We start from the raw sequence: 24702 nt of genomic DNA on the forward strand, positions 1-24702 counted from the left end.
CTCAGGCCAACTTTGAACGGCCTCTCCGATCGGAGCGCTAGCGACAGGCCCCAGCCGCCTTGGCACGGCCTCCACCCGTAAAGCCTGACTCGAGGACCGCCTCCAACTCCGACCCCATGTCTTCGACCGGGGTTCATAGAAAACCCTACCCATCGCTATTCTCCGACTGGCGCGCCAGTACCAACTGGGGCCATCCGAGTGGGGATGCCCGCTCAGGAAGAACCAAAATGCGTATTAAGGAAGGAAAGACAGGGCTTGCAAGTCAAACCACAGACCAGGGACCATACCCTGTGGAATAGTGCTTTACAACTGCCCTGCCACAAACAGTATTGTAGGCGCCAACATTTACCTCTATAGTATTGTAGGTGCCGATCAAAACACCCGTACGGTAAGACCCCCACGTGCCTCTGGGCATCAACAATATTGTGGGCGCCGGAATTCACCGTACCAGGTGAGCATGGAAAGGCCATGCCTCCAGTCGGCGAGTTAACATTTTTGCAGGTACCGACGTCCTCCAGTCTTGAAGAAAGCAGCTCAACCTCCCACATGTACCTGACATTCTGTAGTGACATCAACAGTATTGCAGGCGCCCACCATTGTCCCATCCCCATCGGCATAGGCAACAAGGCTTAGAAACGTCCATACTCCCTCTCACTTGTAAAGCCATCCCCTTCTTCTATAAAAGGGGATATGCTCCCTCTAAACAGAAAAGGTTAACCCAAGTTGACTTCTTCAAGTTCAAGTTTCAGGTTGGACACTTCGTTCATAGCATAACTCCTATCAATCTCGGCCCTTCCGACCGGACCAACCGGACACCCCATCTCTCTCTCTCTCTCGTTTGTAACCCCACTATAGACTTCGAGCACCTGGGCTTGGGAATAAAGTCACCAACCAACCCACACTGGATGTAGGGCACATTGCCTAAACCAGTCTAAATCCTGTGTCATTAAGTGCTAGGCCACCTCCGATCACAACGTACAACAAAACTACAAATATTTACTAGTTGGTCACTTTCTGTACCGACAAACTCTACCGTGGCTTCTCAGGGGTTGAAAACACACTAATCTTGGGAGGATACCAAATCGTCCCATCTCATAATCTTGGATTATACCATATCATTCCATCATATAATCTTGGACGATACCAAATCTTCCCAACATAATAGTGTTGATGATACCAAATCATCAAAATAAACAATAATAATACAGGCTTGAACACGACCAAAATCAAGGGGCTTAACATGGAGGATCACATAGCAACCATGCCAACCGGACCACAGAAGATCACATAGCATCCGTGTCTTCTCCTGATATTTCGCTGTCAACACCGACCTCCTAGTAGAAATTATACTTCAATCTAATGTGGTGTGAGATTAAGTCTACCCATATAGACATGTGGATGCACGTAATATCTCATTAGACGAGAGGGACTACGAACTGGTTCTTATGTGACCGAGGTAAGTATCTCCCACAGGAACCCTCACCAGGCGATCCTACCAAGGTAATTTATCCCCACTCGCCCCCTGTCGGGGTTTAGTCCAGTTTTACCAGTTTAAGTTCATAGTTATGATCCTCAGGTTCATAGAGCTCATCACATATCAAGGTAACCATTACCTTATCATAATATCATAGTCAAACTTATATCTTATCACGATAATTATCATCAATGTTCACATTATCATTATCGAGCTCATGACCCACATAATTCCATTAATTTACAAAGAGTTAAACAATATAAGTTGAGTTTATTCATTAGTGGAGGTGGAAGGTGAAGGGTTTATGGTGAAGGTTAGCAAAATATAGTGGTGGAAGGGGAGGTAGTTAAGGGATGGTAAATAATGTGGAGGGAAGGAATGGGTGGGCGTTAGGACTTGCCTCCATTCGCTGATGATTATATCCTTACTCCAAGACTCTGACTCCTGTGTCTCATACTCCTGTCTTCTGGACTCCATCAGGTTCTCTCCACGTCTTCTATCCTACGCGGTCTAGCGTCGACAAGCAAGAAAATACAAACAAGGAAAATAACAAGCAAAGCATGTAAAACATGCATAAGCAATCAAAGTGAAGGAAAGGATCCTAGATGGGTTGGTCCTATTGGGTGATGGGTTATTATCTAAGGTTACCATTATTACATCAATTTGAAGCAAGGTTTGGATAAAGAGATTTCATCCATAGGGTAGGGCTTCTACGGGTTAGGTTAAGGTGGGTGATTGGTTTGATGAAAAATCGGACCACATTATTATTAGGCTTCACTATTATGTGAACCTGAAAGAGAAAGCTTGACCTAGTCATCATAGATGACTCGTTCGACTTCTATAGGTCCACAGGGTTAGCGGCACATACGCACATGCATATGTATGTGCCTCAAATTAATTAGAACAGAGAAAGGTGGGAGATAAAGTTAGCCATACCTAGGTGTATACCCAGGTATCGCATATCCTTGTATGTATAGGTATCATATTATTTTAGGTGATTGGGGGCGGATATATTCGAGTATATGTCAGGGTGCATACTCATACGTGAATATACGAGGTTAACTACTACTATGGTGAAGGGTACTACTATATTTAGTATTGGATTAAATATAGGAAAGGAAAAACATTCAAACTAGAATTTACATCGCACCAAAAATTAGGAAAAAGAAATTGAATATGTAGGGTTTCCTTTAAAAGATTTTTAGTGAAAGATGTACGGGATTCAGAATTAAGATGAGGGAGATATAAATTTCCTAAGTTTATGGGCATGACGCGAAATTATTTCTAGAATTTTAGCTAATGGAAAATGAGTGGCAAATATTTATGTAGGTTCTAGGGTGGCTCTGGTTTATTTAGAAATTTTCTAGAAATTTTTCCGTAACTAAAAGGATGTACCTTTAATCTCCTGTGGACGTTTCCCGTGTGTGTGCCCAGTGTTTTCCTCCGCTTAGACTGACGCGTGGGCCCATACTGGTGGGACTCGGCCTGCTGCCTAGGCTGTGAACCGATCTGTGGACTTGCCTTCCTTCCCCCTCTGGTCTTTATAGACCGGCTTCATACAAGTTTGAGGGAGGGGGTGAGCCACTGCCGCGTGGGCCCCAAGGGGCGTGGTGGTGCTCCCAGGTTGGCTGGAACGATGTGGCCGAGCGCCCGTATTGGGTGGCCACGGCGCGGCGTCGGCCGCTCCTCCTCTGTCCGCATCCCATCCGAGCGTGCGAGAAAGAGCGAAGCAGAGCAACGAGGAAAGCAGAGCGGAGAGAGAGAAGGGGAGAGCAGGGGAGAGGGAAAAGCACGGCGCCGGGGGCAGAGAACTCGGCGGCGCAAGGAGGGGTGAAAGCAGGAACAAAGCAGAGAGAAGAGAGAGGGAGGGAGAGAGAGAGAGAGAGAGAGAGAGAGAGAGAGAGAGAGAGAGAGAGAGAGAAGCAGAGAGAAGAGAGAGGGAGAGAGAGAGAGAGAGAGAGAGAGAGAGAGAGAGAGAGAGAGAGAGAGAGAGAGAGAGCGGAGCAGAGGATGGGGAGGAGGGAGCAGGGCTGCGCGACGCTTCGGCGAGGGCGGCTCCGGGCGGTGGGGCTAGCTCCGGTGATGGTGGAAGCAGAGCGGCGGCTCTGGAGGTGCTCGGCTCCGGCGACGGCGGTGGCTGTGCTTATCGACTCTGGCTGGGCGTGTGGAGGAGGGAGGCCGAAAGGTGAGGGAAGGAGCTCAGTGCGACGAGCGGCTGCGGTGCTTGGCCTCGGGCCGAGGTGCAGCCTCGTCGACACCTTGCTGCCTCCTCGCGGTTCTCGTCGACACCCTGTTGACTGACGCTGAAATTTAGCTCGCGTAGATGCTTATGATAAGATATTGGGAGAGAAGTTCTGAATAAGCTCAAGCTAACGGGATGTCCACGGTGAGCTCGCCGGCCCCTTTTATAGCCGGAGCTAAGGCGGTTCGTGGAGAAATATCTCCGGCGACCGTTGTGCTCGTTCTGTACGGCCGCGGCAAGGTGTCGACGAAATTCGCGGAGTGGATAAGATCGATGAGGAAGACGACGATGGAGAAAGGCGGTTGCGCACAGTGAGGTCGCCGATATTTTCTTCGCGGGGAGACGACGACGCGGCGTGCACTGGGCTGGGCTGCTCTCTGCCGAGCTGGGAGCGGCACTGGGCTAGGCCCATTCGGCGAGAGGGAGGGGTACACAGAAGAGAGTTTCCTATTCTTTTTGTAATTAATAGTTCCTAGAAAATCAAGAAAAGAAATAAAATACTTTTGTATTTCTAGATATTTCAAAGAAAAGAAATTATTTAAAATGTGATTGAGAAGAGAAAGGAAGGGGAATAAACCATGTAATGAGATGGCTTTTATAAAACCCTAAGAAAAGAATGCATTGTCCAGAAAAACGAAAGAAAGGATTTGTTGTGCATGGAATTGGAAATTCAGTGAATACTTTTGGTGCCGTAAATAAATTCCAGAAAGCAAACGCACAAGCTTTAAAGCAAACATACAAGCATTCAAACAATCACGCCAGCATCCAACTAACATCTCAAGCACAAATGCATATGGTGAATTTTGATGCAAAGGCTTTTAGAAATATATTTTCAAATCGGTTTTGCAGAAAATAAATGGTCAATGTTTTAATTTGTTGTAAAGTTTTAAAAAATTCAAATTTTTAGTGTTTTTATCATGATGGAAAATTCAGGGTGTTACATGCGCCCACGCTGACCTTTTCCGCCTCCTTGCCTCTTTCCAAGCACTTCCTTGTCCTCTAAATATTTTCTAAGAATAATATCATTAGGTAGCAATCTATTCACATAATAGCATGGTGATCTGTAAAATCAGTTTCCATTTTCCACCCTATAAATTTGAGATAGGATTATACGTGAACTTAGAATAGTCGTGGAATGTCAAATTACAAGACAAACAGCCTAATTCATTAAGTAGATTTCAATTTCTCCAGAATAAAAGGGTCCCTTACAAAAAAAAAACAATAGATATAATAATATTACGAGCAGTTGAACCTTGTTGTCCTATAAAAAATAGAGATTTACACCACTTACCTATTATTATTGTTTGATTCAGTTGATGATCTGACTAATCAAATCGTGAATTACAGTCTAGAATAGTTTGTTGTCCATATATGTCTAGATAAATGTGTCTCGAAACTGTATGCATGTACCAATGTAATTCTCGATGAGGGATAGTACATGAAAAATCAAGAGCCATCATAATCATTAGTGGACAGATCAATCTTTGAAACGTCAGCAACTAACTTGTTATGGACATTAATCAGAGAATAAAATTACATTTTTGTGGATCCACAAGAGATGATGCATGGATAGTATGAAATTAAAGTTATGATACAATTTTGATTAAGAACTAAACCAATCTTATTATAATTGGATTTAGCTGATAATAAATGTGTTTTAAAATTGTATGCATGTACTAATGTAATCCTTGACGAGGACAACGGAAAATCAAGAGTGGTCTCCCTTGATAATCATCAAGGAACAGACAAGTCATTTCGGCAACCAACTTCTTGCCACCTATAATCGGAGATTGGAATTACAAATTTTTGTAGATCCACAAAAGAAGCTGCACGGAGAGTATAGAATTAAATGATATAGTATTAGCTTATATTATAAATGTCATAGTCATCATAAAATAAACTATAGCTTTAAAATTTCAAGACAAGAGTAAAACATAAAATATACATGTATCATTTCGGTTGTCGTTTTTCATAAATATTTGATAGTTTTTTCTCCCGTTGTAACGCACTGGCACGTTTGCTAGTCTAAAATAATGGAAAAAAGGTTGGTCGTCCAACTAACACTTTTAACCGGCAAATTAATGAACTTGGACACTTGGCATGTGTTTGGTTTGGGGTCCAAGTGGATTGGGTTGGGTCTAACCTAGTCTTTTAGGATGAGATGAACCCATCTCATGTTTGGTTAAGGGGTGGGTTGAACCTAGTTTTTTGTTTGGTTGGAAGGATCGAGAAGGACGGAATCGATGACATTTCCACACCGTTAGCAATAGCCATTAGTGGGGCCCACCTATCATCAATGGGGCCCGCTTGTCATCCTCTTCTTTTCTTTTTTTCCCTACATTATGTTCTTTCTCCGGCCGAGCATGCGAAGCCGTCCCCCGTAGAGACGCAACATAGGCCCACCGTCTAGGTCATGGGAGTGCCGCCATCGATGCCCTAGAGCCGCACCACAGTCCAGCCGAGCATGTGCCGCCGCTCGCCCCCCTAGAGCCGCCCACCCCGCACTATAGGCCCGCCGTACCCAAGCACATCGCCGCCCACTGCCACCTTCCCGGGACCGAGCTCAGCCGTCCTGCCCGCTACTTGCCTGAGCCCATGCTCGCCCGAGCCGGCCAGTCCGCTCTAGACCGTCGAAGGTCCGCCATCTCCCGCTATAGACTCATAAACAATCTTAAATGAGAAAACTTTCAACTACAAAGTTTTAGATCTCGTCCAGCACTACAACTTTGGTATAGAACATTTCTCCATCCAAGGTCATCTAAAAAATTCAAAAATTTGAAATTCAAAATATGAGACTTAGTTTATATATTTGGAACCCTAAATGATCTCAAACAAAAATTTTATCAACTACAAAGTTTTAGATCTCGTCGAGCTCTACAATTTTGATATAAAGTTTGTCTTCATCCTGCATCATTTAAAAAAGATATGAATTTATTTGTGCTGCAGCTATTTTCTGAAAATCGATTAGACAACCGCCTCTGAAAATCACTCATTTTTAGGGACGGTTGACATAAGCAACCGTCCTTAAAATAGCATTTTCAGATGCGGTTCTCTTAACGGAACCGCCCCTAAAAATGGATACATTTTTAGAGGCGGATTTCTTAATAGAACCGTCTCTAAAAATTGATTTGTAGCAACGGTTGTATAGCTACGGTGCCTCCCGCGAAGGTTAGTGACGGCGTGCTAAGACAACCGCTTCCGTTAGAAAAGGAAGGCGTCTCAAAAAAAAAATCATTGTCATGCGCGACGTGTGCAAGACGGAGCAGCACGGCGTCCATGTGGGTTGAACTAGTCCACTCGAATCGAGCGGAGCATTCCAACCATATCTGAGGGATTCCCTCGTAGGTCAGACCCAACCCGCACGGCTTCTCAACCAAAGGCATGTCCATCTTGGTCGAGTTCAATCCTCACTCAAACCAAACACAGCCTTGGTGGACGACTCATAATGGAACATCACTAACCAAAGCTTTTTTTGACTGGACTTGCGCAGCTTTTTTTTACTGGACTTGCACGGATACTTGATGGAATTATGGGCGCACGCGGGCAATTAAATGTGAGCTTATTGGTTCAGCTAGGCAACCCAGTCCATGTCCCCAATTCAGCTAGGCACAATCAATCCATCTTATTTAACCTGTAATTGAAGACCCATAATTGAATTTCATTTCACTAACAGATACTTTTGACCGGACTTGCACCGGTACCAATCCATGATGGAATTAATGGCGCACCCAGCAAGTTAAAAAATTCCCCAAAAGCACAAGCACTCTGCATGCTTACCTTGTTTGTGTATACATTAATGAAACTCTGACGTCCTTCATGAGCGCATTACACAAATCCTTCAGCAGCGATGCTGCTCCTCCAGCTGCTTTTGCTGCTCTCTGCCACCGCAACCAACAGTGCAACCGCTTCCTCGCCAAGCCAGCCAAGCCATAATGGTGACGAAGGAGCTCTTCTCGCTTTCAAGGCAAAGATGTCCGGCCACTCTGGCGTGCTAGACTCGTGGAACAAGAGCACCAGCTACTGCAGATGGGAGGGCGTCACCTGCGGCAGGAGGCACCGGTGGAGGGTGGTAGGCCTGAACCTCAGTTCCCAGGGGCTCGCCGGCACCATCTCCCCTGCCATCGGCAACCTCACCTTCCTGCGCTTACTCGACCTGAGCTACAACAGCCTTCAGGGTGAGATCCCAGCCAGCATCGGCTCCCTCCGGCGGCTCCGAGGCCTTCACCTGGTTCAAAACACGCTCACTGGTGTCATCCCGAGTAACATCAGCCGCTGCATCAGCCTCCGTGAGATTTTCATCCAAGACAACAAAGGCCTGCAGGGAAGCATCCCAGTTGAGATTGGCAGCATGCCGGCGCTCTCGGTTCTAGCGCTGGACAACAACAGCATTACCAGAACCATCCCGTCATCTCTTGGGAACCTTTCCCGGCTGGCCGTGTTGTCCTTGCTAAGGAACTTCCTGGAGGGACCAATCCCTGCGGGCATCGGCAACAATCCATATCTCAAGTGGCTTCAACTCTCCCTTAATAATCTCTATGGTTTGCTCCCTCCTTCCCTGTTCAACCTATCATCTGTTTATTACTTTTTTGTGGCAAATAACAAGCTGCATGGCCGTCTACCAACTGACCTGGTGAAAAACATTTCGAGCATCCAGACATTTGCGGTTTCAAATAACCGATTTACTGGACCTCTTCCACCGTCGCTAACCAATCTCTCCAGGCTCCAGGGTCTTTTTGTCGAATTCAATAGTTTTATTGGAATTGCTCCTTCCGGATTGGGCAGATTGCAAAATCTTGAAGTGTTTGCTCTGGTTGGTAACATCTTAGAAGCAAACTACGAGGAAGAGTGGGAATTTATTAGTTCTTTGGCGAATTGTACCAGATTACAGAAACTAGCCTTTGGATGGAACAGGTTTGCAGGAAAACTGCCAGACTCGTTGGCTAATCTGTCTACTAATCTCCAGTTGCTTCAGATTTCCAACAATAGCATATCCGGTGTCATCCCATCAGATATTGGAAATTTGGTAGGTCTTGAGATGCTTGATTTTGGCAGAAACTTACTCACTGGGGTGATACCTGAAAGCATTGGGAAGCTTACACAATTGCAGGGGCTAGGCCTCAATTCAAACTACCTCTCAAGACTACCATTCTCCATCGGAAACCTTTCTAGTCTACTTAAACTTTATGCAGGCTTCAACAATTTTCAGGGGCCAATTCCACCAAGCATTGGAAACTTGAGCAAACTTTTATCCCTAGATCTGGCAAATAGCAACCTTACTTGTTTGATTCCTAAAGAAATTATGGAGCTACCCTCGATCTCAATGTTTCTCGATCTGTCCAACAACATGCTAGAGGGACCAGTTTCATTAGAAGTCGGTAGTTTGGTACATCTCGGACAGCTAATCCTGTCAAGAAACAAATTGTCAGGTGAGATACCTGATAATATTGGCAACTGCAGGGTCATGGAAATCCTCTTAATGGATGGCAATTCATTCCAAGGAAGCATACCTGCTACGTTCAAGAACATGGTAGGCTTGACTGTATTTAATTTGACGGACAACAAACTGAATGGAAGCATCCCTGGCAACCTGGCTACTCTTACCAACCTACAGGAGTTGTATCTTGGCCACAACAATTTATCCGGAACAATCCTAGAGCTTTTAGCTAATTCAACATCGCTACTTCGCCTAGATATGTCCTACAACAGTTTGCAAGGTGAAATACCAAAAGAAGGAGTTTTCAAAAATTTGACTGGACTATCAATTGTTGGTAATAATGTGTTATGCAGGGGGATACCACAGCTCCATCTACCAAAATGTCCAAGCTTTTCTGCAAGAAAGAATAGGAAAGGGATACCCATGTTTCTTAGAATAACAATCCCAACAGTAGGAAGTCTCATCTTTTTCTGGTTTGGGCTGGATTTCACCATAGGAAGTCCAAGACAGTACCGAAGAAAGATTTGCCACCACAATTTTCAGAGATAGAGCTTCCAATAGTTCCGTACAACGATATACTGAAAGGAACATATGGATTTTCTGAAGCAAATGTGCTTGGAAAGGGAAGATATGGTATACTCCCTCCGTTCCTTAATATAAGCCATATAGATTTTTAAAGAAAATTCCAAAATATAGGTACGTATCAGCTCCCACGCCGATTAGTTTGGAAACCTTCCCACCATACATAGCACATGCCCCAACCAATCCCTTAGATTTAGGAAGCAATCTGATTGGGAGAGAGAAGATGGCCTGATTTTTTTTTTTCCTCGGTCTCACATCCTTCCCCAACCGTGCGTTAATATTGGTGCTAAAAACTATATGGCTTATATTAAGGAACGGAGGGAGTAGTATACAAGGGCACACTAGAAAATCGCCGTTGTCGTCGCGGTTAAGGTGTTTAATGTCTAGCAATCAGGGTCCTACAAAAGCTTCTAGGCCGAATGTGAGGCACTAAGAAGAGTGAGGCACCGATGCCTTCTAAAGATCATTACATGTTGTTCTAGCATCAACCACCAGGGTCAAGACTTCAGAGCACTAGTCTTTGAGTTCATGGCTAATGGCGGCTTAGATAGATGGATCCACTCAAATTTAGAAGGCCAAAATGGACTAGGAGCACTTAGCCTATCACAGAGGTTGGATATTGCTGTGGATATCGTGGATGCTTTGGACTATCTTCACAATGGTTGCCAGCCATCGATCATCCATTGCGATCTCAAGCCAAGTAACATTCTTCTCAATCAGGACATGCGAGCTCGTGTTGGAGATTTTGGCATTGCTAGAGTTCTAGATGAAGCAACAAGTAAACATCCTATGAATTCCAGTAGCACCATAGGAATAAGAGGTTCCATTGGATATATTGCTCCAGGTATCTCAAGTTATTTTGTTTCATGCTTCAAATAATAGCATATATCCCTATTAGCTAATTAATATGTGCTGCAGTGTGGGTTAGTAATTGTTAAAAAGTAAGTCAGAAATTCATGGATAATTGGGTTAGAGATCAACAAAATTGCTCTTTCCCATTTGCTCATATGTCTGTCTTAGTTTGAATCTTAGCTTCTGCTATGCGTTGGACATGGAAACTGTCATATTCAATGCTTCCCTCAAACATGTACCCATGGTCTGCATAGTGACACACATCATGCATTTATGCCATATAAGTGGATAACTTGGAAAATCATTACGGTTACTTTTCAGATAGTTTTTTTTTAAAAAAAAAACAATAGATGTATGCTATTAGATTCAGAGTCAGAATTACTTTAGAATGTTTGTAATAACTGAAGCAATTTTTAATGGTTACTATATGTTATTTTTCATGATGGCATAATGGATAATTCAGATGAAGATGAGCGGTTATTTTAAGTTGGTTTTCACAATGTCATATATTGGTAATTTGAATATACAAGATAGAAAATGCCATTTAAGAATGCTTTTATAATGGCAGAGGTGTGTATTTTTTTAGAAAGCACAATATACCAAATGCATATTATCACCATTGATAACTATAGAATACTGATGCCTTTTATTTTAATGAGAACGTCTCAGATTTATTTTTAGTTATGGCTTGTCTTGTGAGCACTAGGGCGAAGGCTCCAATAGGATTATCCAATTGCTAATAGTCTTCCAGTTTTATACATATATACCTTTGTATCCTCATATTTCGTTCCACTGCAGAATATGGAGAAGGGCTTGCGGTCTCAACTTCGGGAGATGTGTTTAGTCTTGGCATCACTTTGATCGAGACGTTCACAGGGAAGAGCCCGACGGATGATATGTTTAGAGATGGGATAAGCTTGCAGCATTGTTATGCTGAGGCAGCTCTTCCTCACAAGATTATGGAGATAGCAGATTCCAACATCTGGATGCATGATGGAGTAAACAATAGCAATGATACAAGACATATAACAAGAACCAGGGAATGTTTGGCAGTTGTCATTCAGCTTGGTGTCCTTTGTTCAAAGCAATTGGCCACGGAGCGATTGTCAATGAAAGATGCTGCTGTAGAGATGCATTCTATCAAAGATAAATATATTTTTACTCAATAATTAAGTGGTGTTAGTTCATATAATCACCACTACCTTATACTATCATGTTTCTCTAAATGTATTGTTGAAATCTGTAATATTTTTGCTTCTCTTTTTCCAGTTGTAATATCTCCTTTTATTAATATATCTATCCATGAAGCAACCCCTCCTGTTATGTAAAAAATATACATATTTGATTATTTGGGGGTGATCCGTACAAGATTTTATCAATTGTGTTGTGTTGTCTTATGTCATAGGCTGATAGGCACTATCATTGGTTAAAATGTTGATGATCCCAAAAGGTAATGGGTTAGTTGGAATCATGCCAGTATAAATGTCACGACGCCATTACACTATTCGTCTATTTGTAAACTTGTCATTGCAATTTGCTATATAACCAAGCCATGCACTTCATACATATTTGATTACGTTGACCTCACATACAGTTAATTGTATTTCGGTATTGCCAACAATCACCTTTCTTCCCATCCTCCCTCCAACTTGCCTAATGCCCTAACCCAGTGCTGTGGGCTCAATGATGGTGCTCCTTCCCTGCTTTGGAGAGGAACGCGAGTCCATGGAGCCAGCACAAGGTGAGATAGTTGTCGCCTGTTGCCTCCTTAGAGGTGGCGCCAATGCCAGCCAAGTTGATCTAGTGCCCGTGCCAAATATCCCCCACCTGCTCAGCATCAACGAATGTCCCCGACACTCATGCATTAGTCGCGTCTGTGCATGGCAGTAGGGAGTCCTAGGCACCTACCGCAAGGCCTCCACCACCAATGTCTACCTGGGCTACTATGTCATCCCCTATGCGTGGATTCCACCTTAGCCGTCTAGTTGGTACCACGCGTCATCCTCTTGACCAACACGGCACCAACTCAATGGTCGCAGGATCCCTAGAGTCGCCATCCACAAACTCCACTAGTGCAGCTAAATTGTAGGACCAAGTTGTATGAGCATGCACTAAGGAACACCCATCAAGAATCACTAGGCACAGGCATTGTGCTTAAACACATTTAAAATTTTGCAATTGGTATTGAGGGAAAGTATTCAACATGATCATGAGTACATTCTATCCAACACAATTGTCATGCATATCACAACATCTACTGTTCACTAATGTAGTGCTGTCTCCATCAGAGTTAATTGCAGTTCTGGGGGGACGCCTTCACGTAGGCCAAAACACACTCACTAGTGTCATCCCAAGTAATATCAGCCATTATGTCCGCCTTCATGAGAAAAGACACTTGACAAAGAAGTACCCAGACTTGTACAAAATGGTTACCAAGCATATGATGCATGGACCATGTGAAGCTCTTAATCACAATTGCCCGTGCACAAAGGGTCGTGATTCATGCAAGAATCGTTACTCGCAACCTTTCAACGAGGTCATAATACATGGAAATGATTCATACTCAGTTTAAAGATAGCATGAAGATTGGCAAAAAGAAAAGGTTCGCAAACAAGAGCTTGGCAATAGATGGGTCATGCCATACAACTCATATCTCCTATGTTTGTTCAACTACCACATCAATGTTGAGGCATGTAGGAGCATCAAGACTATCAAGTACATGTTAAGTATATTTACAAGGGTCATGACTGGACATCTATGGCTATGAGAGAGGCTGATAAGGAGGACAATGAAGCAAACATCAATATGACAAAAAGAAGTGGTGACGCCGTGACGGGATTGACCGGAGAGACAGAGTGGCGATGCTTGATTTTTGTTACATTTGCATTCCCACAGGTGGTACTATGGTACATGAACACCAATATTTAGATGCACAAATGCTTTAGTGGATTAAGAAGAAGTGGAACACTTCTCTTCTGTAAGCACAAAGAGAAGACATCCCATCCGCCTGCCACTATCCATCAGTTCATGAACTTTGGACATGAAACATTGCAGCAGTGGTACTAGTTATCACACCAAATTTGTGAACAAAAGGTTCATAGTAGATCATTGACGCATGCTCATATGAACACACATTATGTGAACTCTTCCTACTCTCCATCATACATTTTTTTTTGCATGAGTAACAATTTGGTTTGCATATTTTTATCGAAATACTTGTTGCATGATATCAAGAATTGTTGTTACTTATGGAACCTATTGTACTATAAAACCCCATTTTCCCTGGGAGATGGCAAACATATTAGCAGTTTCCGCACCAATAGAAGGAATGCCTTAATTGGTTTTATAGACTGTTCATATGCAGCACAAAGCAAACTAAAGAGAACAATTTGGTTTGCATAATTTTACCGAAATACTTGTTGCGTGATATCAAGAATTGTTGTTACTTATGGAACCTATTTCAGACACAGAGCACTATAAAACCCCATTTTCCCTGGGAGATGGCAAACATATTAGCAGTTTCCGCACCAATAGAAGGAATGCCTTAACTGGTTTTATAGACTGTTCATATGCAGCACAAAGCAAACTAAAGAGGGGAAGTGAGAAGTAGGAGGAAACCTATGATGTTTATTGGTTCTGGTGAATTTGATAGGCTAATCAGTTGGGCGAAATCAAAAGTGTACAAACACACTGTCGGTGCAGAAAGTGACCAACAAGTAAATATTTTTAGTTTTGCCGTACGTTGTGATCGGAGGTGGCCTAGCACTCAATGACATAGGGTTTATACTGGTTCAGGTAACGCGCCCTATGTCTAGTTTGAGTTGGTCGGTGACTTTATTCCTGAGTCCAGGTGCTCGAAGTTTGCTGTGGGGTTACAAACGAGAAGGAGAAAGATGGGGTGTACAAGAGGTCCGGTCGGCTCCGGTCGGAAGGGCCGAGAGCGACAGGAGCTCCGCTATGAGCTAAGTGTTCAAGCGTGTGCTTGAGGTCCGAACCTGACGGTTCTGTGGTTGTGAGATAGTGAGCTTGGATCAACTTGGGTTCTTTTCTTTGGGAGAGAGCGCATCCCCTTTTATAGATGAAGGGGATGGCCTTACAAGTGAGAGGGAGAGAGTATGTATTCTTCTAAGTCTTGTTGCCCACGCTGGTGGGTACAGGATGATGGTAGGCGCCCACAACACTGTTGGATGTTAGATGCATGTGGGAGGTTACGTTGTCTTGTTTCGGGTATGGCAGATGTTGGCTCCTGCATACTGTTGATGCCTAGAGGCATGTGAAGAGTTTCACCATGTTCACTCGGTACGGTAAATCCCGGCGCCCACAACACTGTCGATGCCCAGAGGCATGTAGGGGGCCTTACCGTATGGGAGTTAGCAGCGCCCACAATACTGTAGAGGGAAATGTCGGCGCCTATAATACTGTTTGTGTTAAGGCGGTTGCAGAGTACTGTTCCTACAGGTGTACAGGGTACGGTTTCGGGTATCATGGTTTGGCTTGTGCGCCTTGCCTCGCTTTCTCTGTTTGTTTCCTAGTCCCTTCTGAGCGGGCGTCCCCGATCGGTTGGTCCTAGTCGGTTCTAGTTGTGCTAGTCATAGAAGAGCAGCGGACAGGGTTTCAGCGTACCCCGGTCGGAGACGTGGGGTCAGAGTCAGAGGTAGTGCTTTACTGGGCCTTTCGGTCGGAGAGGCCATCCGGGGGCGGGCTAGAGACCGAAGCGAGCGCTCCAGTCGGAGAAGTGGGCCGGAGTCGGAAAGCGGGCGTCGTTCCTCCTCGGCCAGGCCTTCCGATTGGTGATTGGATCGCCTTTCTGGCCCTTCGTTCCGATACTTGGGCCGGCCCATGAGTTGCGCGTTGTCAGCTTGGGGCGAGCCTTTGTTGGGAAGCCGGTCTGCGAGGGACCCCGGGTTTATGAACCCGACAGGAGCCCCCGAGCCCCCGGGCGATTCGAGCAGGATCGTCTAGGGGATTTTTGCCTTGATGGCGGGTGCGCGCGAGCGCACCCGTGGGTGTAGCCCCCGAGCCCCCGGGCGGTTCGGGCAGAACTATTTGGGTGTTTTTGCCAGCGGGGAGGTTTTTGTTTCATCGGTGGGTGCGCGCGAGCGCACCCATGGGTGTAGCCCCGGGCGGTTCAAGTGGAACCATCTGGGGGTGTTTGTTAGCGGGCGTGTGTGCGTGTTTTCTAGTTTTGAGATGGATTTGTCAACCTAGGTGTTGTTGTGCAGCCGAGGCGGTTAGTTTTGTTAGTTTAGGGATCAGTTTGAGATGGAGCTCGCTGATCCTAGTGTCGGTGCGCGCCGTAGGATCGGGCAAGGCAGTTAGTCACGGGACCAGACAAGACGGGGCTCACTGATCCTAGCGTCGGTGCACGTCGTGGGATCGGGCGAGGCAGTTAGTGAAGGGATCAGACGAGACGGGGCTCACTGATCCTAGCGTCGGTGCGTGCCGTGGGATCAAGCGAGGCAGTTAGTCATGGGACCAGATGAGACGGGGCTCACTGATCCTAGCATCGGTGCGCACTGTGGGATCAGGCGAGGCAGTTAGTCAAGGGATTGGACGAGACGGGGCTCACTGATCCTGGCGTCAGTGTGTGCCGTGGGATCGGACGAGGCAGATAGTCAAGGGATCGGACGAGACGGGGCTCACTGATCCTAGCATCAGTGCGCGCCATGGGATCGAGTGAGTCGGAGTCATGGATCCTGGTGGGGCAAGTTTGGGGTCGCGGACCCAGGCGTTTAGTGTGCAGTCGAAGCATAGCCAGATGGAGCGAGATTGGGGTCGCAGACCCAGGTGTTTGGAGCACAATCGAAGCGTAGCTGAATGGGGTGAGATCAGGGTCGTAGACCCTAGCCTCGGTGTAGTTCGCACAGCCGAGGCAGTTAGTTAGTTAGTTTCAGGATCGGACGAGCCAGAGCTCATGGATCCTAGCGTCGGTGCGCGCCGTGGGACCGGGCGAATTAGAGTCATGGATCCTGGCGAGTTTGGGGTCGCAGACCCAGGCATTTGTGTCTTGAGCCCCCAAGCCCTATTGGGCCTTAGTAGGGGTTGATGTGAGCTATGTGCATTACCCCGTCCTCGGTTCCTCACAACCAGAGGGGCTGAGTTTTGTCGCTTGTCCTGATCGCTCGGGCTCGAGTGATGCGCTCGGTGAGTTCGCTAATGGGTATGATCAAGTGGAATCCGGGTTCGTCGTTCATGACGGGGTCATCATAGCCCTCTTGTGGCATTCCACTGCTCCTTTACCTGCAACCCAGCAGATGCCTGGGTCGTTCCGGAGACTAACCCGGGTGGCCTAACGGCCTCCCCTCAATGGAGATTCTGTGGGCTTGGTGAGAGGTTCAGGATTGAACGAGAAGGTTGAGATGACCCTATCTGCCAGACTGGGCGAGGGCCGCACGGGGCTCATCTACGTTTTTCTCCCCTGGCTCTGTTTGTTGCCTTTGTCGAACGCGGCAACCGCCGCTTCATGACGCAACACGGAGCGTTGTGATGCATTTCGCTGCACGTGCGATGCTTAGTTCTCGAGCCCCCGAGCGGTTCAGGGCTCGAATCATCCGGTAGGCACGGGCATATGGAATGAATGCGCGTATGGATGTATGAAATGATTTATAAAGAAATAGAGAGGTTTGGTAGTGTTACCTTGATGACTCCGAGTGACGGGGTTTGAAGAGCTCCAATTAGAAAACGTCCGACTGGGACCCGTGCTCATCGTTCGTGACGGAGTCGGCGTGGCCTACATGGGGCATCCCTTCGCTCCCTACCTATCTCTTGGTGTGTTTCCTAAGCCGTTCGATCGACTTAGGAAGCCCGATGGTCTCTCCCGACAGAGATCCCACTTTGGGTTTTTCCAAGTCCCACCTGGGGATGCGGAGAGCCGCCTGTGTGCGGTGGCGCTTTGGTTCTTGTGCCCGTAGTGCGGTAGTGGCTGGCGTGCGGTAGTGGTGGGCCATGCCTAGGCCATGTCCCGTCTAATTAGGAGCCGTTTCATCGGGCAGGTCACGTCCCATCGGTCAGAGCGCGTCTCATCTGCATTAAATGGGAAAGAGAGAGGGTTTTTTGCTCCACCGTTTCGTCTTTCCCGATCGGCACGCTCTCCCCTAACTGTTGTACCCTTTCCTTAAGTAGGAGAAGGGAGAAGGTTTTCACCCTGTTCTTTCACCTTTTCCTCATCTGCCGCCTCCTTTCCTCTTCCTTCTTGCCATGAGCGTTCCTGAGAGCCACGGTGGTTTCTAGGAAAGAAAGGGGAGAGAGCGAGGGAGAAGAGAAAGACTCACCAATCCTTTTGTGATCCCGGAGCAAAATGTCAGACTGGAGGTCATCCACCATGAGGGAGTCGGTGTTGAAGGCCTTTGTCACGAAGGGGTTCCTGCCGCCGAAGGAGGTGGCGCACTGGAGGGTTCCTGGAAGGGAGGAGTTTCCACAACCTTGGCCTAACGAGGTGGTGTCTTTTCTCACCTTCCATGAGCACAGGTTAGGGTACCCCGCCCATTGGTTCCTACGTGGGCTCCTCAATGAGTGGGCTCTGGAGCTATAGCACCTTAATCCAATGAGGGTGCTGCACATCGCCCGCTTCATCACCGTCTACGAGGCTTTCCTTAGGATGGAGCCGCATGCAGATTTCTTCCGGTGGCTATTCTCTGGGAGAGCCTCGATGGTGGGGAATCCGGTCGAGATCGCGCTGGTGGGGGGTTTCACCCTGTAGAGGAAACCGAGCACGGGAGGCTCGTATCCCACGTACAACCCCTATGACTCCAACTGGGGGTGGCATGGGGAGTGGTTTTACATCAGGAATCCGGTGGGGGCGTTGTTCCCGGTGTTTACCGGTGGGAGGCCAGAGAAGCAGGATAGTTGGTCATGGGGTTGTGCCCGTAAGGAGAAGCATAAGGTGGGGGGTCATCGAGGTGGGGGGTCATAGGGTGCGGGTGTTCCACACCCTCTACCACCACCGGGTTGCACTGTTGGCAGAGAGGATGCGGCCGATGTGGAAGTACGGCGGCCCGTCGAACTCGGACCGTGCGTCGCCGGAGGATCTGCCGGACGACGAGGTCTGGAGTCGCCTTGGCCGGGTGCTACAGCTAAAGCCCAAAGAGAGGATCGATGGGAAGCCCGCACCTTTCAACTCCTCGGTCGTGTCGAGACTGGTATGCTCCTTTCTATTCCGTCCACACTTTTTCCTCTGCTTTTTCCTATTTCTTGATCTCAGGCCATCCGTTCTGTAGGGACTTGGAGTCTACAAGTCTCGGCCGCACCTTCCCAAGGGACCGGAGGGCACGGCCCAACAGGCCGCCTAGAAGGAGGCGGTAGACGCCAGGAAGAAGAAGAGAACCAGGGAGGTTTGGCGGAAGCAGGAAAACGAGCAGGAGATCGCGCGGCGCATGAAGGCCGGGGAACGTAGGAGCGACATCGAGTCAGAGCTCGCATCGGAGGATCCCACGGATGTGGATGACATGGTTTTCTCCGAGGAGGAGGAAAGTCGGGAGGTCGTTGTGACCTCGGCGGAGCGTCATGACCCTGCGGCGACGTCCGCTGGTGATGAGCAGGAGGCGGAGCAGCGTGCGGCGGTTCCCATGCTGAGGAAGCGTGCGGCGAGCGTGGACGTCGTCGGTGAATGGGAGGCAAAGCGAACGCAGTCACCGCGCCCCTTGGTGGTGTCGCCGGTCCCGTCCTCGCCTGCCACGGATGTGGCCGAGCAAACTGGGCGGTCTGAGGAGCGAACTGGCACCAGTGCATCGCCGGGAGTGGTGCCAGAGCACGACTCGTAGCCGAAGGATGCCCTGCCTGCCATGGATGTGGCCGAGCATGCTGGGCGGTCCGAGGAGCGGACTGGCACCAGTGCGTCATGCAACTCGTAGCCAGAGGATGCTCTGCCTGCTACTCCGGTCGAGGAGTCCCGAGCCAAGGGTCATGGTGACCCGCAGGCCGGGTAGGAGCCGGTTAGGAGGACTCCACCCCCGGCTGAAGTGAGGGGGCGCGGGTCGCAGCCTGGGAGCGGTCCTTGCCCTACAGGCCCGTTGACGTCGGGTCCTGCCTTCAGAATCATGCCGCTCACCTCCCGGTATGTTTTCCTTTGTCCCTTTTCGGTCTTTTGCTGTTGAGTCTTTTTGGAGTATGACTTATCTGCACTTTTTGTCAGTGGCCGGGCGATGTCGGGGTTGAGCATCGCCCCAACTCTTGTGTGGGAGACTTGGAGGCCCACCCTACAGCATGTCGCAGCGAGCGACAGGGGGAACAGGGTGGCGGCGGTAATGTCTTCCCTTCTGGGTGTGGTGCCCCCCAGGTCGGTTGCTGGTATGGTGGCAGCGGCGGCGATCCCGGCGCTGACGGTGGAGGTCGCGTTAGAGGTAACTCTCACGGCCCCTCCTCCATCGGCTGAGGTGGAAGAGGCGAGGGAGGCCGAGCTCCCTACCTCGCTGGGTGGAGGGCTGCATGGCTCACCCTTGACATCGGAGCCGAAGGCGTCGGCGGGGGATGTGGCCGGGACAGAGTCAGAACGCTCGGCGGTGGCCCGCGCAACTGAGGTGGTGGATATCCCGTCGGACAATGAGGCTGATGTCATGGTGGAGCTACTGGTGTCGTCGCGGGAGCTGGCGGTAGTTTAGTTAGAGGCAGGCCCTCCGATGGTCTGCCGGAGGGTGACCTAGAGTGGCCCTACCCTGAGGACCTGTCAAAGGTGTGGTTCATCCTTTGGGATTCGTAGGAGGGTCAGCTCTAGGACATCCTTAGGGGGCAAGGACATGTCATGGTGTCCAAACTCGCCAACCTATCCGCGAGGCTCGGAGATGCCTAGGAGCGAGTTAAGTCTGCTCAGCAGTTAGTTGAGGTCGACCTGCAGCTTGCCACGGAGGTGAGTTTCTGGTACTTGTCCTTGACTTTTGAATCTTTTGTTGGTTGCCTTAGCATGCTTGTTTTTTGTAGAGTCTAAAGGGGATGTCGTCCCGCAAGTCCCGTTTCCTCCGAATGGAGCACGCCCAAATGACTGAGCTTGAGCGTTAGCTAGAGTTCGCTTGCCGTGAGTCCTAGGATCGGGTGGCTGAGGCGACTGCAGCGTGGGCGGAGGGGCAGCGTGCAGCAGAGCGGGTGACTACCACCGAGCAAGGGCTCGAGGCGGCGAAGGCCCGCTAGGCGAAGACCGAGGCGGGGTTGCGGACATCCCTAGCGAACACTGAGGCAGCGCTCCAAGGGTCCTTGGTGGCTCTTGAGTCAGAGCAGAGCACCCTAGAGTTGGCGCGGAAGGCCCTGGAGTCGGAGCGAAAGGCCCGATCAGAGGCAGACCAGGAGGTGCTCGCGCTTCGGGGCCAGGTGATGGGGACGGAGGAGGTGAATGCCCTGTTGTGCGCATAGGCGACTCGATAGGCGGAGGAATTCTCCGTCCTTGAGAACTTCCACGTTGGTACGTACCTTTTCTATTTTTCATCGTGTTGGTTTTTCCTTCAGCCTGTTTCTGAGCTTGTCACCCTTCTTTCAGAGCTGGGTGGAAGGGTGAAGACGCTAGAGCGAGACCTAGAGACGATCAAGGCAACCTTCCGCCAGAATGCAGAGGAGCCGGCCAAGTCCCGTGAAGAGCAATGTGCTCTCGAGGGGGATCTTGACCAGATCTGCAATGTTGCCCAGCTCGTGATCTCGGAAGTCTTCGGGTCAGCGCCAAGCACTAGCGCGCCCGCAGTCTAGCTGGTGGAGGTCCCGGATGCAGTTCAGGACCTTATCAGGAGCGGGCTGTTCTACGAAGCGTCGGGGGTGCTAACTTCGGTGACGACGCACCACCCGAACCTAGACTTCGCTACTATCTACAGTGGGTATGCTGAAGGCTTGAGCATGGAGGACATCCAATCGATCAGGGAGAGCTTGCTGCCGCACGCAAGGTCGGTGGCAGAGCAAGTCTCTGCTCAGTGGGTGATGGATGTCCGTCATGAAGACATGGCCAGAAGCATGCGTGGGGAGGACGCTGCCTAGTCTACGGATGGCGTGGAGCCTAGGTCGAAGGTGAATGTCGCCCCGGCTTCGACCGAGCCAAATGTCATGCCGCCGGGGAGTGAGCAGCCCGCGCCTTCGTTGGTCGCACCGACAGCAGATGCCGCCGGGCCGGTCTAATAGCTTGTAAAATATAAGTAGTTTAGTGAACGTAAAAAGTTTAAGTTCATGGGGGAGCCCCCGTGTAAACGTTCCTGTGTGCTTAATGACTATAGTTGGTTTTGTTTTCTGTGATGGAGTCACTCCGTTTGGAGAAGCTTGTTCCCTTTTGTTCCTTAGTTTTCCCTTAGCATAATTTTTTTTTTATTCTTTCTTTCTCGTACCTACCCGTTTGTCCCGTAGGCTGCAACCTTGGGAGCCCGGGGCATGGCCCGTGGGGCTCAGCTGCTCGTAACCGTAGGGAAAGGCGGGGTGCGATCGGTTGGAATGTTTTAAAGCAAAGCTACGTAAGGGAAATTAAAGGAACGAACCCCCCTTTTGATCGGGTAGGAAGGAATTTCCAGAGAGGTAGTAGTGCCCCTAGTGGAGCCCCCGAGCGCCCTAGGCCAAAAAGTGTTTGGGTCGGGGTGCTTTTATAGGAGCATATGCTAAGTAAACAATGGTAAGACTAAAACTTAGGGGAAGAAAAAGCGACATAGCTGTTCCAAGCATTCGGAGAGAATGTCGTCATTGTTGTCCTTGAGTCGGTAGGAGTCCGGTCGGATCACTTCAACCTTCAGTCGTCTGGATCCTTGCCCGCTACGCCCCCTTTCTCGGTTGCTGCTTCTTCGCCTTTTTCTTCCTTTGGCCTGCCAACCTACCACAGAAGGCGCTTGAGGAGCTGGCAGTCCCTATAGAAGTGTTTGACAGGGTAGTCGTGGTTGGTGCATGGGCTCTCCATGAGCTCGTGGAAGTGGCCCTGAGGGTCCTGCTAGGGCTGCGTGCCCACGTGATCAGCCGTGGCGACCAACGCGGAGTTGGCCGGTCGGTGGCGATCCTTTCTGTTCTTTTTCACCCTCTGCATGGAGGGGCCCTCGTCCTGATCCTAGCGCTTGGCCTTGCCTTTGCCCCTGTCTCCGTTGAGGCGTGGCGGGAGCGGTTCTTGCTGGAGGTTTTGGACAAAGGTCTGTGGTCCCGGGTCATCAGGGCTAGGACTCCGGTCGCTGCTGCGCGTGTCTTGGTTCGGCCCAAGCCCTGTGTAGATAGGCGGTTGTTACAGTGCAGTCGTCAAGTCAAGACGAGGTGCCAATGTGGCCTCCTGTGCCGCGCTCGGCGGTCGTCGCGGTGATCGGGTGGGGCGACCCATCTGCTGCGTCCCCATTCCCCTGGTGGGGAGCGAGGCCACGAGTCGGCATCGCGATACAGAGCTCTCTACTTGTTGAATGGCGGTGGTCTCCACTAGTGCCCGGAGGTTCCGGTGGATCGCCTGTTCATGAGGGTCGTTTGGCTCAGATAGGCCGCGTAGAAGCATTGCCGCGGCGGCGATGTTCTGATTGGCCTGAGCGAACTATGGGGGGGTCGTTCCCCCTGTCCATGGTGTTGTGCTGGACCCGACGGGCATGACCCCGAGCGCCGCTTGCCGGTCTATGCGCACGGGGCGTAGCATGGTGCACCGAGTGCGCTGGCGCAGTCGGTGGCTGATGCAGCCACTGTTGTCGTAGTGCCTCGGCGTGCTCCCGTGTGAGCTCAGGGGTCTCCGCACAAGAGTCCGGTGAGGTGTGAGTCTGTGAGGACTCTGCTTCCGCCGATGGGTGTCCCGGAGCGTCCGCCATAGCGCACTCCCAGGACGGACAATGGCTAGGCGCCATGTCGCCGATGCTGGAGCCGTCACTCTCGCCATCGTCATCCATGAGGTCGAGGAAACAGGTGGGAGCATAGCTCGCCATTCCCACGAATTCGGACATGAGAGGGGGCGGTGCCGGCGTCCTTCGGAGCCCCCAGGCGTACGCGTCCGCGGGAGACGCGAGGCCGTAGGGGAACCGGTCGTCAGCGACGGAGGCAGCGGTGGGGCTGGAGGGGCTCTAGCCACCCCTACCGATCCTGGGCACGTGGAGCCCCCCGAAGCCCTCCCTTGAAATTTTATGCATATTGTATTAGGTAGGAGGAGCTAAGGTTAAGAGAAGATAAAAAAAGCCTCTATTCTTTTGTTCAGCCCCTCCTAAATTTTTTTCTGGCTTTGTCCCTGCCGCTCGTATGGCCATCGCGTCGGGGACAATGGGGTCTCTCTGGGTAATCGGCGAAAGATAGAGAATAGTAAGTAAATAACAACATGTACATTACTCACAGCAGGGTTTGAGCAGAGAGTTTGCTCGGAATGAAACGCAGATGCCGCGTCGTCGAAGTCGTGCGTCCCAGAGTCGATGGAGGGTGCCCCTTCGACGGGTGCCGAAACGAATGTCTCCTCGTGGAGGCGTAGTACGCCTAGCCGGTCGGCGACGAAGTCCAGGCTTTCGAAGAGGAAGGCCTGGGATGACTCAAAGACGGGTGGAACCCACATTCCAACAGGTGAGAGTGCGGGAAACTCCAGTGAGCCAAAGCGAATCGTATCACCTGAGCCCGCCACGGAGAGGGTGGCGGAAAAGTGGGCCATCCGATGACCAAAAAGTGTTGAACGTACGGCGTCCTCCCCACGGACGGCGCCAACTATCGGTGCAGAAAGTGACCAACACATAAATATTTGTAGTTTTGTCGTACGTTGTGATCGGAGGTGGCCTAGCACTCAATGACACAGGGTTTATACTGGTTCAGGCAACGCGTCCTACGTCCAGTTTGAGTCGGTCGGTGACTTTATTCCTGAGCCTAGGTGCTCGAAGTTTACTGTGGGGTTACAAACGAGAAGGAGAAAGATGGGGTGTACAAGAGGTCCGATTGGCTACGGTCGGAAGGGCCGAGAGCGACAGGAGCTCCGCTATAAGCTAAGTGTTCAAGCGTGTGCTTGAGGTCCGAACCTGACAATTCTGTGGTTGTGAGCTAGTGAGCTTGGATCAACTTGGGTTCTTTTCTTTGGGAGAGAGCGCATCCCCTTTTATAGATGAAGAGGATGGCCTTACAAGTGAGAGGGAGAGAGTACGTATGCTTCTAAGTCTTGTTGCCCACGCCGGTGGGTACAGGATGATGGTAGGCGCCCACAACACTGCTGGATGTCAGATGCACGTGGGAGGTTACGTCGTCTTG

The 24702-nt window shown here is 49.4% G+C and overlaps 1 pseudogene; it reads left to right on the forward strand.

Moving 5' to 3' along the window:
* The first annotated feature begins 7563 nt into the window (after positions 1 to 7563).
* On the forward strand, positions 7564 to 11888 carry LOC136548284 (receptor kinase-like protein Xa21; annotated as a pseudogene).
* The last annotated feature ends 12814 nt before the right edge of the window (positions 11889 to 24702 follow it).

Source organism: Miscanthus floridulus, chromosome 4 (assembly GCF_019320115.1).
Source record: "Miscanthus floridulus cultivar M001 chromosome 4, ASM1932011v1, whole genome shotgun sequence".
Lineage (NCBI taxonomy): Eukaryota > Viridiplantae > Streptophyta > Magnoliopsida > Poales > Poaceae > Miscanthus > Miscanthus floridulus.